The 13,750-nt window shown below is 43.5% G+C and overlaps 1 pseudogene across 1 annotated transcript; it reads right to left on the bottom strand.

The window, feature by feature from the left end:
* On the bottom strand, positions 1-13,025 carry LOC115538437 (ceramide synthase 2-like; annotated as a pseudogene). Its single transcript, XR_003975318.1, has 10 exons — positions 12,837-13,025; positions 10,325-10,442; positions 8,776-8,894; positions 8,339-8,396; positions 7,891-7,941; positions 6,153-6,245; positions 5,360-5,488; positions 4,032-4,138; positions 3,482-3,638; positions 1-2,530 (listed from the first exon to the last, which is right to left on the bottom strand). The product of XR_003975318.1 is annotated as a ceramide synthase 2-like (transcript).
* Positions 13,026-13,750: the final 725 nt, after the last annotated feature.

The raw sequence follows: 13,750 nt of genomic DNA, 5'->3' as shown, positions 1-13,750 counted from the left end.
TTTAAAAAAAAAACATCTTTATTTTAAGAGGGAGAGAAATAACAGTAAGCATTCAGGATGGTAGGCTTTTTCTAGCACAGTTGAAGTACTTACCTTCATAACTTCTCTTTATTAACAACGATGAAGAGACAGAGCAAACTTTGACATATGTGCATTTGTGAAAAAAAATAACTGTTACTTATTGGCATCCCTCGTGTAAAAGCATCATAAACTTGTAGTTATTTCCCTTATTAAATAAAGGTTGCCTAATCAGTCTTCAGACATTACAGGGAATTGATGAGCCCTTTTGTTTCCTCATTCAGACAAACAAACCAAGAAAAATACATTGCCTGACACATTAAAGAAAGGATTTATACAATTGTGATACATACTGTGGGGATTGACATAAATGCTGAGTGGTTGGAAGCCTATCAACAACATAGTAATGTTGTCTTCAAGCTTAGAATTCTACCTCATTCATGTTTCAAAGGAGAGGGGTTATTTTGTAGACAAATACCTCTCTGTATTGGAGTGGAAAGGACAACTAGATTCCAGGGATTGTGGCAGAATCCAGTTTAATCATCTGAAAGGTTTCTTTCTTAAAATTGATTTAATATCTTCATATATAAGAGAGCCCTTCCTTTCCTTCGATACACCCGCTCTCTCTCTCACACACACACACACACACACACACACACACACACACACACACACACACACACACACACACACACACACACACACACACACACACACACTGCATCTCTAAAAATATACTCCAGTAAAGTTGTAAGCAAAATGTTTTCACATTTCCACAAAGGGTACTTTAATGCAAAGCTTATCAAGGCACTGTCTGGCTTCAGAATCTCACACAGACCAGCAAATCCTTGTCTTTCTGCTTATAAAGTAAAGCTATCTATTAGCACAAAGAGCTAAAGAACAAGGCGCTGGGACAAAACAGTGTCAAAACAGGAGTCAAGGCACAAAACTAAGTCCTTGAGCAAGAATAACTGAATTCAAACTTGCAGCGAGAACCAACCAGAGAATCAACAGGAAATACCATTACATATTTTAGAAGTCCCGACTTTAAATCACTTCTTAAAAGGCATATCAGTTAATTGGAACACCAATTCAGGAGAAGCTGATGCACTAGGGGGCGCCAAAGGTACTCAAATGAAACTCAACCAACCCAGGGCCATTTAGAGAGAATCTAACTAGAGTGAACCCTCTACTCTGAACCAACCTAAACGCTTTTCTGTTCATCAGATAATTCATTAGCAAATTCTTAGGCAGCAATTCTATATACAACGATAATGCTAATTATAGAGCGGTTATTGATTGATTGATTATGATCGGTTCAGCCGATAAGATGGAAAAAAGAGAGGCTACACAGTAGTTTATCAAATACGTTATGACAATCCATTTTTCTTCAGTTGGCAGTTTACAAACCAGCGTAACATTGAACTGAATGAATAGATCTATTGTAGAAGTTAAGTACATGGATGAAGATGAGTAATCATCTGGGCTGGACTTGATAATAGATCAGAGAAGAGGATTTCAGATGTGTCCGCAGCATTTATATATTTTATTGGATGAGCGTAATATTTTGTTTAATAGTTGTGTCTGTGCGACTCTGACAATGTCCGTAGTAGAAAACATACAAGCCTCTAGAGGATCTCTGGTGCAATTATCATCGCCATTACTGAAGATTCCCCCTCAGAGTTTTGTCTGGATAGGTCCGTACTATATCAAGGTTTAAATAGCTCACCTCCATTAATGTATTGATGATTGTACAACTACCTTATACACACACCTTATACACCACAACTAAAACACACAAACAATCTGTGTTTCAATGCCAGCAGATTAAATAAGTGTTGTTTCTGAGGATCCTAACTAGTATGAAATACCTACTACTAATAATACTACTACTACTACTTCTACTACTACTTCTACTAGTCATGTCTTTTTTTTCACATCAAAAATCAACCGCAGTGAAGGTAGAAGACAGAGGTCATAGAGTCAGCTACTAAACCACAAACTGTACACAGCCATGCAAATAAAACCCAGGAGAATTTTCTTTAGTGGTTATGAATGAAAACGACACCAGCGTCTAGTATCCCCAGTGACAAGACCTTCTCTCTGTGTGTGTGTGTGTGTGTGTGTGTGTGACTGAGTGTCTGTGTGTGTGTGTGTGTGGGGTGAAACAGTGACACACCTATTATCTGATGATGCTGAACAGATGGTGGTGGAAGCTGAAGGTTGGGGTTGAGGGGACGGAGCAGTGGGGGGAGACGTCGGAGTGGGGGTGGGGGGTGGAGGGGTAGGTTCACTACCTCGCTTTGGGCCAGGGGCTGTTGGAGCTCCTCCGGTGGGTCAGATTGTTCAGAACACAGTGGTCGGCCAGGGACGCCGATTTGGAGTTCATCGCACCCTTTCCCTCGCTCCTCCCCCAGCAGCCTTCATCCTCTCCCTCCTCGGGCCACTCCTCTTCGTCGTCCTCCTCATCGTCATCCCCGCTCTCTTCGTCGCTGCGCTCGTCTTTCTCCACCTGCGGGGGGACGTCGACCGCATTATGCAGGGTCCTGGTCGGAATGTGCAGGAAGCAAACACCCTGGTAGCCCTAGATTGAGTCATTGTCTATTTATAATATACGGCCCATAAAGAGTAAGTGTGGCTACACAGCTCTGGAACACACTCTCCCAGGCTCCCTCAGAGACGTAGACTTTCTCAAAACTTTTAAAGCCCTACTCCAAAAACACCTTTTTAAATTGGCCAATAGGGACCCGTGACTATTTTATGTTGTTGATTTCTTGTTGCTTTTACCGAGTGGTCAATTAGTAAACCAGGAGGTGTTGAGACACATAGGCTGCTGAACCAGCGTGTTAGAGCTAAGCAAAAAGCATGGAACGTATGCACGGAACGCACGAAAACCACAGAGCCTTGCACCCAACACCTAGGTGATGCTGTGGCTGAAACTAAACAAGAATGACATCATGAACCACGCTATGTGCAACATACTCATAGAAAACATTGTGAAATCCCCTGACATGACAGCTGGTTCTAGTACATTCTATTTAAATACTATACTATAAAAACTATTTACTATTTACTGAGCATATGGGAACATTAACTGATCATTGGCTACTTGTTGTTGTTGCCAAGGGTGTCCTTGTTCAGATCGCAGTCACGATTTGAATTCAGGCGTTAGTGGGTTGACCTCACATAACCCTCTCCCTTACTTTTAATCTGATTTGCATCCAAAATGCAATAGACAAGTGACAAAGCCACTCAAATAGGTACGAGTCGGCACAAACTAAGCCCTGGTTTTACTATTTGAATGCAATAAATAAATGCAATGTATTATAATTTAGATAATTATACAAAATCCCCTCCATTTGTGCTGCCTTTATATGGGGCCGTGGCAACACAGAAACATGGTAACATAACGTGTGTTGCGTGTCATTGGGTGGAAATACTGCAGTTCAGCCGTCGCCATCACCTTGCCCTGGAAGACAAACTTGTGGACCATCCGCAGGATGAGGTAGGCCCAGAAGATGTGGAGAGCCTGGAGCACCAGCAGCAGGGCGTTGAGGAAGAAGTACCCAGGGAACGGGTCGAAGTAGTCCAGAGATTCTACCATGGTGGAGAAGATCATCCTGGGGACACACAGGAACAACGCGATGAGCTCGCTGTAGCGGCGTTGAGGCCTTTGGCAGGTGTAACTCAAGGAGTTACATGTTTGAAGCATGTTTAGTACAAAAATAACGAAAGGAAGGCAACTGTTGGCACATGTGCACTTTAGGTTAAGTTATCTGCAGTTCAGTCAGGTTATCTGCAGGATGGGGATCTATACTCAGTGGTACCTATACACTCTTTTATTTGTGTTTTATCGTCCCAGGTAGCAACCTGATGTTAGGAGGAAAGCTAACAGAAGTACTTTATAGACATTCAAATTGTTTCAGGTAAAAGGCGCTGATAGTGATTCTATTTGAGGGAAGTAAAGGAGAAAAGAAGTGCGTTGAGTAACAAATTCCACCAGCAAGCCTTACCTGCCAGGGAATATGACCAGTCTAGTCACCAGGAAGACGACAGAGAAGAGGACAAACAGTATGTCGCATGCCTTTCTCCAGCCAGCGTAGTTGAACATCTTTGCAGACTGGTGAAGGTAAGTAAATAAATCAAAAAGAAAAACAGTATTATGATAATTGCATACAATGTTGCTGAATCGCTCCTCCCCTTTTTGATTGACAAGGCTCAGCTGTAATGAACGAGCAGGGGGACTGAAGCACACCTGACCCACTCGGAGGCCATGTTTACAAACAACTCGTCAGTCTCCGCGTGCCACCTAGTGGTAGACACGTATACTATCAATAATGCATCTTTACCGCTATGATTAACAATATTCATGTATCAACTTTCATCTTTTAATTTAAATAAGAAATGTCTCAAAGCTCATTTAAGATAACTGTTTGAATTAATTTTGAACAGTAAGTTTTATCTGGGCAGTGTTGACCTCTGAATGCAATGCAATTACAAGGCCTTCATTGGGAAGAGTAGACGTGGTCAGCAGAGTCCCAGAACCGGACTCCTGAGCTCTTGTTCATAACTGGCCTGTTTCCATCAATGAGCTGAGCACTGCAAATCCGGCTGCTCGTCAATTTTTCCTGCATATTTCATCAGATCCCAGATATAGTCGAACTCACTCTGATGTTATCTGGGGAATATGAAACCAGGCCGTACCAACACGATGCAAAACACATAGACAGGGGGGTCTGTTGTACTATTATACTTAGGCTTTTGCCTCTAGTTTGTAATGCATGCTTTTTACCAGTCCAATGTGTTCAATCATAATGGACTAAGGAAGATTGTGTGTATATTTATGACGGGGGAAACACTACTGTAGGGGCTACACAATGCATTTCTTCAAGTCAAGTACGACTTGACCTTTGTGGGTAACCACGTCCAGAAGAGTTGAAGGAATACACGCATGGCACAATGGCAGAGATTTTTGAGCCTTTTGCAGAGGATCTGTTTTCTAGTCCTCTTTATTGGTTATTCTAAACTTAATGTTTAAATAACAATAGGGCTTTACTTAAGAATGCACCATCCCATCTTTTGTTGGTAATACTACGCAATATTGGGAACACTCAACAAAGTACTAGTTCTACTGTAAAAGCCTAAAGCAACGTAGTACAAAACAAACAAGTCTCTGAAGGATCTCTGGGGGGATTAGCTTTGCCATTACCGAAGATTCCCCGCTCAGAGTAGGTCGGTAGTGTAGCAAGGTTTAAGTAGCTTGCCTCCATTAATGTATTATGATGGTGAGAAAGGTACACATGTGACTGTCGTGAAATCGTTAAACTTTTAACCATTTCACCTCGAGGAAGAAGTCTGAGGAGTCGTGCAGCAGCATCACCAGAGTTCCCACTCTCAGGAAGTTGGCGCAGTAGGAGAAGCCGATGAGGAATATGGTAGCGATGTGATGAACAATCTGCTCCTTGAAATCCTAGAAGACTCCCACACAGGCATACACATGCACACACAGACGCACGTACACACACACAGACGCACGCACACAGACACACACACACACACACACACACACACCACAGACGCACACACATAAACCACAACCACAAATTGTTAGAAAAGTAAAAGAATTGGGTGTGTCTCAGCAGTTCTGTGTCTGTGGTCTAGTAAATCAGAATTGTGTGTGCTGTACTGTACTGATTTACACATTGCCCTGGCAGACTTATTGTTTGAATTCAATCTCAGATTCCCTTGTCAGCATCTTTAAACCCTCAGTGCAATAGTTGAGGCCAACAGTGGAAAGGTCCTATTTTGTACATTACGGAGATAATATACATTTTCTTCAATAGTATTAGCAAAACTTGCCAGGAAATATTTCAATTTTTGTAAGTCTTTTCCTCTTTTATCTGTTACTTAAATGCGTGCCAGATTTTAGTTTTTTCTTTATTCTCATTATAGTGGATCATGAATTCCACTTTGAACTCATAGTCTGTTAAAAGTGCTCTTAAAACCGCTTTATAAGTTAAAAAGTTACAATTTGGATCTAGCAAATAGTCGGGTATTCAGTATAAGGGTGAGCAGACCACTTTCTCTAAGGGGTTCTCCGGGGTGAGAGGAGAGTGAGCCATGGTGGAACTAACCTTTCGCTTCACATCCACAGACACGCACAGCAGGAGGGACAAGTAGAATCCCAGCTCCATGATGTAATACCAGTAGTGAGCTTCTGCCACCGGCTGCATACAGGGACAGAGGAACAGATAGCATACAGCTTCAGGGCACCTGGTGGACTTAATGGATGCAGGGAGTCCGCGCATCCTTAAAAAGTCTTCAATTCATGTTTCTAAATTTAAGGCCTTAATACTGTAACTCAAGGTCTTCAATTTGTCGGAGCTGACTATTATTTATTTATTTTTTCTCGTGGGACTTTTCAGGAAGGACATGTAGAGAGGCTTCTTTCTTGCTAGCTGCATACATAAACGATTATCTGCATGCTGGCTAGCTAGTCTGCAACAATGGTTAGGTGCAAATTCAAGGACAGTTGGCTGGAAGACGTCCGTTTCCGAAGTTGGCTTGAGTCTGTTGCCAACCCCCACCATCGAGTGTTTTAGGTCTTCAATTTCATTCAAGGTGGTATTAAAAAGGTCTTAAAGTCTTAAGTTTGACTTGCTGAAACCTGCAGATACCCTGGGAAGGATAAACCCTTGTTTCAACGGTTGGCAATATAGCCTCTTCATTAATTTTTTGGGTAAATGGGTTATCTTTTCCATCTGAAACAGATTGACATCACAATTTAATGTGGCCAACTCTGTTTGCGTTTTGTGTAACTGTGTGCTTCTGCGTCATTGTGCATGTGTGTTTGTTGGTGGGGCAAATTGCATTCTATTCAACCTTGACTTCAGATAAATGAATGACCCCACATTGGCTAACTCTCAAAACAGGAGGAAACGTCCCGGCATGTATGTAGAATGGGTGGTTATGTCGTACCTACAGTAAAAACCTCTGCCCTCTGGAGAAACACAATGGAAGGAAGTTTATTAAGCCCTCACCCCCCTTAAATACACAGACACACACACACACACACACACACACACACACACACACACACACACACACACACACACACACACACACACACACACACACACACACACACACACACACACACACACACACACCCCCCCCCCCCCCCCCCGCTTCAGGCTCAGAAAAAGTGATAAGTCCACAACAAAGTGACTGAGGCAGCAGGTTAGCCAACCAGGATGTGAGGACAGATAGGGCTGGAGACATGGCTGCTAGGTTTTTAGCGAGATTACAGTGTTCTCTTTCGGGGTCCTGACCCCTTTTTGAGGGAGGAAGGCATTAACTGTTGGAAGAGAACGGAAAAAGAGGGACATGGAAGGAGTTTGGGGGGAGGATCTCTGCTTTTCCAGGCGTTCCTAGATGTCTTCCCAATGGAAGCTCAACAGTTATGTTAGCCTTTTAAACTCCAGGCATAGCAGGAAGAAAGAACACAATAAGCCATGAATCTGGTGAAATAAACAGAACTTCGAGCCACCCCAGAAAGCTCAATATGGGTCAGAGAGAATGAAAGGACTGCTTGGGATGTCTGTCAGGGTGTGTATGACTGGATGTCAAGTTTGGAGTAGGAGAACAAACAAGATTTGAAGAGTAATATATTTTATATTTGTTCAAGAGCTCAAAAGTGACACTACCAACAGTGAAACAGTTAAAATACCCTTTGAAAAAGATTATTTGAGCAATGATAATCTTACACCCTGACGTAAACTGAATATTTGTTGGTTTTTCCATCGATTTAATGAAAATGCAATTATGTGTTATTATGTAATAACATCACACAGACTCTGTTTGTTGACTCACCTGTTTGGGGTAGCCGTTCCAGCACTCTCTGGTGTCCCAGAACCATTTTGTCTGACGAAGAAGGAGACAGACATCTATGTTCAACATTGCGGTTTGCCTCTAGGCTAAGTTCACCAAAACGCAGGTCTGTTAAACGCAGGTCTGTTTACATGTATGCAATTTAGAAGACCCTTTTGTTAAAAGCGACCTGTAGGTGCGGCTTAGAACAATATTATGGCACATCTAAGTGCTTCTTAAAAAAACAACCTGGACGGAGTGCAGCTATAGGAACCAGAACATGCTTAGCAGATTTGTTTCTTATACATTGTAGGCAAGTGCATCCCAACAGTCATTTATGTTATAAATTACAAACATTCATGCACATATAGTCATAAGGCACAATGTTGTAGGTCAGTAATGTCGTAACCATCTCAAAAACACTAGGAATGAACGGAATTATGGGACTTACATCTATCAGAGAGGCTAGGCCTGCAGTGAACGCTACAAGGTAGAAGACAAATCTCCAACTGCACAGAAAACAAACAATTAACGTTCAAATTGTTATCTTGGGAAATATTATTTTTGCAGTAATATGAAATGTATTTGTTGACGATTTGTTTCAAACTCACTTTATAGTCAGTATTATTGAGGCAATATCGATACAGGTTGATAAGCTTATATGGATGACTATAATAATGTTGATTATATCTAGATTCTATAGTATTAGATTGTTTCCTGTAACTGCATTGATGCCAAGCCGTAGCACACATTTTTCTCAGGAATCCCCTGGACCGGGCTGGACGTTCTTTTAATACTGTTCCTGCAGCTGTGACTTTATTTTAGGGAACAACAGGCAGCAGCAGCAGATGTCTAGACGCCATAAAGTGTGTTCTCCAGTGGACTCACGAGGCCTCGCAGAACTTCCTGGTGTTGCTGGGGCGCTGTTGGTTCCGTCGGTGTCTGAACCAGGTCTGGATCTGTCGCTGAGAGAGTCCATACTGCCTGGCCAGACCCACCAGCTCACTCTGAATAGACACACGCACACGCACGCACACACGCATGTATGTACACACACACACACACACACACACACACACACACACACACACACACACACACACACACACACACACACACACACACACACACACACACACACACACACACACACACACACACTAGGATTTAGGAATACATTTGCATTCTAATGTACATCTGTGGCTCTCTCTTTCTTTTCTCTCTACTTCCTCCATTCATTGGTCACTCGGGAGAGTGTTTGTGTAGAGGAGGACATTGTACGGGTCAGGTGATATGGAACATTGACAGTACATTAAGAGACATTTACTCTGTAAATTTACCTTGGTTAAAGCCACAACCCCTTGGAATTTTATAACTGAAGTATCAGTTAGATCTTTAGCATTTAGTATAGGGTATATAACCACAGACAAACGTTGTTTGAAGTATTTCTTGGCACGAAAAGTGAAAAATCGATTTACTGTTATCAGAAAATCTCTCCATAATCTTCATTAACAAATGTGCTCTTAGGATACAGTATAGTACAATAGGTATGCAAATAGTATATTGGTATAAAGAGAGCAAACAATACGAATGATGACTGCAGCTAGGTGCACTTAGAACACAGGCAGCATACTCAGACAAATCAAGATTCTAAAAGGTTACGATTATTACCCCTTCAAGGTTAGGCGAGTTATTTTGAGATTGCAGGGTTAGCCATAATGGTTTATTGTTACACTCATATTCATGATGTCCTGGAACATGCAAAGTAGAATATGGAAATGATACGATGCAACTGATGCATGTTAGAATACAAGTTTGCAGTTTGTATTTGAGGAATTTAACATTTCAGGGGAACATTTCAGTGATCTTTTTGACTGGAATTTATATAGTTGTTGATATGTGCTGACATATCAACAACTTTATTAATTTCCTTTTTTTTCCAAAACCTTTACAACACATTATTTTTAATGTCGCAGGCGGAAGTTCCCCTGCTAAAACGGTAAGCCACGGTTCTGCATTTTCTACAGTCTACCCCTGATAAGGAGGGTCATAACAAGCCCTCCATCTCACCAGCCTATGCATCTGTTCTGCAAGTCTGATCTGTGTCCTATCCTACACGTTCGGTAATAGACCGCGACTAGGATTCAGAAGCAGCCAGCAGAAGAGCCTCATAATGTATGCTTTGAGTGTATGTGCATTAATAGCCATGCAGCTGATCCAGATTATTGTTGATTGAAGTACAGCCTGTTTTCTATTATAACAAGAAGGCTCTCGTGTGTGTGTGTGTGTGTGTGTGTGTGTGTGTGTGTGTGTGTGTGTGTGTGTGTGTGTGTGTGTGTGTGTGTGTGTGTGTGTGTGTGTGTGTGTGTGTGTGTGTGTGTGTGTGTGTGTGTGTTGGTATTCCTGACACATCATGGGATTGGAAAACCAAACCGACCTGGGAAGGCTGTGGGTTGTTCTGCTTGCAGAAGGCCTCCAGTCTGGGGATCGACGGGGCTTCAGTCCAGATCCGGTCCTTCACACCCAAACGTGTGCTTAGAGGGAGTGCTATGATCCTGGAACAACACAGCCAGGGGAGGGGGACCGATGGGTCAACAGGAGACCAGGAAACACCTGAACACTTTAAAGGGGTTCAACCGATGGAACGACAAAGAGCATTTACAAACAGAAGCGGAGCGACCTCTGAATGCAAACTATCCCAATTTGCTTTAATTATACAACAACAACAACAGCAACAACAACAGAGTGAGATAAGCGAGATCAATGAACAACAAAGACTTTTTGAGCAGTAAGCTGATCCCTCATTATCCCACACTTCACCATAACCAACTGGCGTGTGTGTGTGTGGGAGGGGGTGGCATGTGTGTGTGTTGTGTAACTCTACCACACATAGGTGATCAACCTTCAGTGTGCAGGTGGGAAGTCAGCATTCAGAGGAAGGTCAGGACTGCCTTTAGCCAGAGACGCAGGCTGTCTCTGGTTACATGACAACAATGCACGCACGCACGCACGCACGCACGCACACACACACACAGGTATACCAACTATACAGCATGTAGATCACTTTTGCCATCTAAATGTACAGTAAGCCCATGTTATGCTGTATATCTGATCAAAAAGGTCTTGACTTTGCACACACACACACACACACACACACACACACACACACACACACACACACACACACACACACACACACACACACACACACACACACACACACACACACCATTAATCTAGTATCCTTACGTTGCTTCTGTCTTTCCATAACCTACTATGGTAGCTGCCTCTACTCCAACAGCTTCTCGTGCAGATGAACAGATAATGAAGTGACGGAGTACTAACAAAACAGGAGCATGAGATGTGTAAAGACTGCAGACCTGCTCGGCGTTCCTTAAAAGGACAGATGAGCAGCCTATCAAGGGAGGTTCTCAAACAATTTGTATCATGTGGTCATCTCCCTGATGCTCGACACAGTGTCCGGCCTACCCTAGTCTTACTTTCACTTTGACACAGATTAAAGAATAGTTTAATTGTTTTGTCGCCCGTGCCTCAGAAACCAGGGGACTCAGTCCCTGGTGTCACCACTACTGCAGTGTTTTCTCCAATTCTTCCATCGCTCAGGCCTCAAGGCACCAATAGGCCCCGTCGGGAGCTAACATTGCAATCACATATTTTCTGTAATAATTTGCTTTGCTGATGAGGGGCCAGGGGGTTAATTACTGCAGGAGACTGAATACTTTATGAGTTGTATGTCGTGTCTGTGTTTTTATAAACAAGGTGGTGTTTTCCCCCTGCTGTTTCAGAGTCAAGTGAAGCGGCAGACGAAACGTAGACAAACAGGCGCTTGGAAGTCTGTCCTTCTGTCTCAGAAACAAACCTCGCCAAAGTGTTTTTGCTTTTCACCATTAGTGATGTCAGATAAGGAACAACATAAGCATCCTCGTTCTTCCGGGACTCTTTGGGTGGTGACCCCCCGCCCCCCCCCCCCCATCGACGGACAGAGGGTAAGCGTTTTTCTGTTTATGTCTAGATTTAACTACTACTATCCCTGATTTTAAATCAACCACAAACACAAAACAAAACTGTTATCTCTCTCTCGACGGTGAGTGGCTGGAACCTCAAAGATTTGAGCAGAATGTACGGGAAGCAGGTGTGGTCATGAAAGGTCTGACTTGGTACATATTGATCACATGCATTAAACACTTAACGCATTTGCCCCAGAGAGGATCGCAGGCTAGCACTATCACAGCAGCTTTAACTGGAAGGGGTTTCTGGCTTACTTACATACATTCGATACCAAACAAGCTGCGAACACAGCTTTGGAGGCGAAAGAGACAACGGTAACAGTAGAAAGCATGGAAATGCATGGGAGTGCTCTACCCACCCAATAGCTAATTATGTAGCAACCGCAGTACAATCAATGGAACCGCCAATTAACAACAAGCGGAGGTGGTGATACGATTATGTGTTTATAATAACGTTGTACAAGATATGAATCGCCTAGTTAAAGCAGAAGAATACAGGCCTCCTCTGTGCTGGCGTGTGTGAGTGTGTTATTCGCTTGAATGCGTGTGTGTGTGTGCGTGTGTCTGTCTGCATGTGTGTGCATGCGTGTGTTTGTGTGTGTGCATATGTGTGTGTGAACGTGTGTATGTGTGTGCATGTGTATCAGTGTGTACATGTGTGTGTGCATGCGTGTGTTTGTGTGTGCATATGTGTGGGTGCATGTGTGTGTGTTTGTGCTTGCTTAAGTGTGTGTGAATGTGTATGACTGTGTGCATGTGTTTGTATGTGTGCATGTGTGTGTGTGCACATGCGTGTGTGTGCATGTCTATGTGAATGTGTGTGGTTGTTTTTATGTGTCTGTGCATTTGTGCGTGCATAAATGTGTGTGCATGTGTATTTGTGTGTGCATGTGCACGTGTGTGTGTGTGTCTACTTCTCACCTCTCGAACACGCACCGGAGGGCGATGAAGCAGAGGGCCAGAGGCAGGGTGACCAGGAGGTCTCTGGGCATCGGGTAGCGAGCCCTCCCCTGGCCCACCTCCACCCCCACCTCCATGTCCTTCCAGCCAATGCCAGGGGGGGAACCAGTAGTCCTGATGCCACAGCCAATCATTCAACAGCCCCTCCATGCTGGACGAGAGAGAGAGAGAGAGAGAGAGAGAGAGAGAGAGAGAGAGAGAGAGAGAGAGAGAGAGAGAGAGAGAGAGAGAGAGAGAGAGAGAGAGAGAGAGAGAGAGAGAGAGAGAGAGAGAGAGAGAGAGAGAGAGAGAGAGAGAGAGAGAGAGAGAGAGAGAGAGAGAGAGAGAGAGAGAGAGAGAGAGAGAGAGAGAGAGAGAGAGAGAGAGAATTTTAATCAAAATGTCTAACTTAGTTCAGCAGTGGATGAGGAGGAGAGAGGGCCGTGAGCAGGAGGACATGAAAGAGGAGGTGGAGGAGGAGAAGAAGAAGGGTGGGCTGGGGGAGTTGTTGACCCGCCCTAAAAGCAGACCCTAAGTGCTAAAACATTTATGTTTTAGCACCCCCCCCCCCCCCCTCCAACCATACGGTTTATGTGTGTCGTATGCAAAAGGTAGCCTCGGGGTTGTGCTGGTTTTAAACCAATTAAACTTTCAAACCAAACAACACATACGAACACACACACACATACACATACACACACACACACACAACACACACACACACACACACACACACACACACACACACACACACACACACACACACACACACATGCACACACACACACACACACACACACACACACACACACACACACACACACACACACACACACACACACACACACACACAACACACACACACACACACACACACACACAAAGCCTTTTATTTA

This window comes from Gadus morhua, unplaced genomic scaffold, assembly GCF_902167405.1.
Source record: "Gadus morhua unplaced genomic scaffold, gadMor3.0, whole genome shotgun sequence".
Classification (NCBI taxonomy): Eukaryota; Metazoa; Chordata; class Actinopteri; order Gadiformes; family Gadidae; genus Gadus; species Gadus morhua.
This window is presented reverse-complemented; position numbering and strand designations above follow the sequence as displayed.